Below are 3,752 nucleotides of genomic sequence, written 5' to 3'. Positions count from 1 at the left end.
TTTCGTATGTGTTGCTGTATTCTGTTTGCTAGTAATTTAGTGAGGATTTTTGCATCTATATTCATCAGGGATATCGGCCTGTAGTTTTCTTTTTTGGTTATATCTTTACCTGGTTTTGGTATCAGGATGATGTTTGCTTCATAGAATGAGTTTGGGAGATTTGCGTCCGTTTCAATCTTTTGGAATAGTTTGTAAAGAATCAGTGTCAATTCCTGTTTGAATGTTTGGTAAAATTCTGCTGTGAATCCATCTGGTCCTGGGCTTTTCTTTGTTGGGAGCCTTCTGATAACAGCTTCAATCTCCTTTATTGTTATTGGTCTGTTCAAATTTTCTACGTCTTCACGGTTCAGTTTTGGGAGCTTGTGTGTGTCCAGAAATTTATCCATTTCCTCCAGATTTTCAAATTTGTTGGCGTATAGTTGTTTATAGTAGTCTCGAATGATTCCTTGTATTTCAGATGAATCAGTTGTAATATCGCCTTTTTCATTTCTAATTTTTGTTATTTGAGTCTTCTCTCTTCTTTTTTTTGTTAGCCATGCTTCTAGATCACTTTAATGGCTGCATGCTATTCTATTGTATGTGACCACCTTTTAAAAGAAATTGTTTCATTGTTTTTCTAACTAATTCTAAAAATTATTCTATAAACCAATGTAGTTATATCCATAATTATTTATTTAGGCTAATATCTGAGAAGTAGCACATCTTGGTCACAGGGCATGTATCATGTGATAGATTTTTCTAATTCAATTTAATTTTTACTCTGCTTGTTCTTTTGTCCAACTAAATTGTCAGCCTCTTTAGGGCAGAACCTGAATTTTACTTTTGGGTATCTCCCATAGAACTTAGAACAGGGCCATTCATGTGAAGACGCTTAGCAAAAATATTTAAATGCCTACATATCTCTTTGCAATGATTTATTCTTAAACATTCCCCATTATACCTAAGATATTTCAATCATGTTATTTTTATGCTTTTATGATACAACATACTACACAAACATACACATACCTTTTTATAACATTAAACTTTTCGTATGTGCTCTTTGTTAGTTTTTATTTTACACTTATTACCGCTATAGTGTCTGATTTTCAAAAATATTTAAAGTCTCATTTTTCCCCCTTTCTATTCAAGGCAGAGAAGGGAGTGTCAGAAACTTGGCTCTTAAACATAAATTGTTTAAATTTGACAGGGTTTGGTGAGTAAATATAGTTAGCAAAATTTTTAGTTTCTTTTAGGTTAATAGCTGGACTGAATGGATATCTTTGGCTTGTCTAAACAATCATCAGAGGGAGTAAAAATAAAATCTTGCAACTAGATACACACAAATTGAGAAAGAGTTTGCAGAGGCAGGAGACTATGAGGAACAAGCTAAGTTAAAGAATGGGAGAGGAGGAGACATGTGAAATAATATTAAAGGGGCCAAAAGAAAATTCATAAAATTCTGTGCCAGGTGAAACAAACAGGAAAAGATGATGGTTATTAACTGTGAATACTCTGAGCTTTTGTGCTATTAGAATTTACTATATTATAAACTGCTGTTTGGAGATCACTGTGCTAAAGAACAAATGACATTTTGTTTAAAAAGAGAAATAGTCCTCATACTAGACTCAGTTTGACTTTAAAGTTATTTTCCAAGGAACACTGTAAGAGCCAGTTCTAAATGTGACATTTCAATGCCAGGGATTTCATGAGTATGTGTAATTTATCTCTTAACACATGTTAAAGGGATAATCTTTTCTATGAAATTTTACTTAACTGTTAGCGAAGTTCATGACTTTTAGTTTAGAGATTCCACAATTTCTTATCAAGACATTGGTGGGTCTCAGAAAATGAGATCCCTAGACGTGGTGCTTTGACATGCTGAACTGAAGAAGCAGCCTCAAGGTTGCTCTCTGATCGTCCCCCACCTTCCCCTTTCTCTGATCTTCTTTCTTTCCCAAGGCACTGGGAAGGACTTTCTCTGGAATTTCCTTATCTGAGTAAGAAAACTTCTTTCCGAAAGAAATGCAGTTTTCTTAAGACCCCCTCCCTAGGAGTCTCATCAAATAATCAGAAAAGATTAACCACGGGGGAAGCGAAGGGACTGGGAGTTGTGACCATGCCCAGACATACTTTTCACCTGTTCTTCTCAGGGCAGCTCCGAAAGATTACCTGAGTGACTGTGTCTGCATAAGACAACCTTTGTTCACAATGTACTTCTGCTCCTCACTTTCCCTTAACTTGTCCACAAACTATCGTTTGTCCTTTGGTCCCATTCAGCACCTAAAGAAAATCATTTACAAACCATTGTCTGGTCTTCAGGCCCATTCATTTACAGCCCACCCCACTTTCTATCTCCAGTGAAAAGGGTATTTGAGAGTCAGCCATCTGGTCCTCCTTTAAGTTTTCATATATTTTTTTTTTTGGCATGGCTCCTGTGCTTATGCATATTAATAAATTTGTTATGCTTTTCTCTTGTTAATCTGTCTTTTCTTACAGGGGTGTCATCCATGACCCTTATAAATGGGAAGAAAAGAGATTACCCCCTGCAATGTCTACATCTGCATCTCCAGAAACTTAGCAAGGAATATAAACATGCAAAAGATTAGCTCATTTGCTAATATTTTTTAGTTGCAAAAGGATAATACTGTGCTAGACCTAGGCAGCGCAAGTCTTTGTTCTTAGAGATTTTAGACTTCAAGTACTGGGGTAAAAATATAATAAAACAAGCTTATGATGATGTAGTATAAATATCTATTGTGCAGTTTTATATATCTGAACTGCTTAAGACCAAAACCAGACCCAAAACAAACCAAAACATTGAATGCCTATATAATATGTGGAGACATCTTAGAGGTGCTATGGGAGCAGTGCCTAGAGAAGTCAGGTGAAGAAAGAATGCATCCTGTTGTGCAAACAGAAATGTGTTCTGTGTGGGGGTGGGTTGAGAGGAAAGCGTGAAGTGGTCAGAAATAATTTCAGGTGCCCCTTATTTTTCCCATCAAATCATAAAGCAGGAAGCACATTCATTTCCTAAGTATAGGGCAGAGAGGAAGATTTTAGGAGATGATATGTCTGTGTATATTCTGCGTGGAAAGATTATTTTGTATTCTTTTATATTATGACCAGTTAGGTGAGTCCACAAGAAGAGACAGAGGAGAGGTTCAGAAAAAGAAAAAATATTTATTATGCTCACAGATCCTGGAAACAAAGTATGGCATGCCACATAGAACTACATGGCAAAGACACTAGGATGGTCAGGAGGCAGAAAACAGGAGTGAGGGGATCCCTGAGGCTGCAGCTTTTATTGGGTTTTCTAAGGGAAAGGCAAGGCAGGGAAGAGTGAACAGTTTAGGACTGGCTAGTTTAAATAATTTCAGCAGGCTTTAAGCTATAGGGGTGGTCTCTAGTTACCTGGTACCTGGCTCTGGGATGAGTAAGACAGAGGAATATTGCCTCCTGGGGTGTATGGGACAGATACAGGAGATGTGGCTCTGTACAGGTTAGTTGGCATTTTAAAGACATGCTGCTAACTGGGCCCTTTGTTATCTCTAAGAATTGGGGCAGGAAGAGGCAGTCTCTCCCCAGTTGCAAAAGTTTTTTTTTTTTTTTTTTTTTTTTTTAAGACACCAAAACATCATAATATACAGAAAATTAAAACTGTTTACAATATAGGAACACAATGAAAAAATTGTCTGAAAGCAATGAATCAGCATGAGCAGGATGCCACTCAAGAGTTCATCTTCCTTCTCCAGGGGCGTGGTGCTTTCTTT

This window comes from Cynocephalus volans, chromosome 3 (genome assembly GCF_027409185.1).
Source record: "Cynocephalus volans isolate mCynVol1 chromosome 3, mCynVol1.pri, whole genome shotgun sequence".
NCBI classification, from domain to species: domain Eukaryota; kingdom Metazoa; phylum Chordata; class Mammalia; order Dermoptera; family Cynocephalidae; genus Cynocephalus; species Cynocephalus volans.
This window is presented reverse-complemented; position numbering follows the sequence as displayed.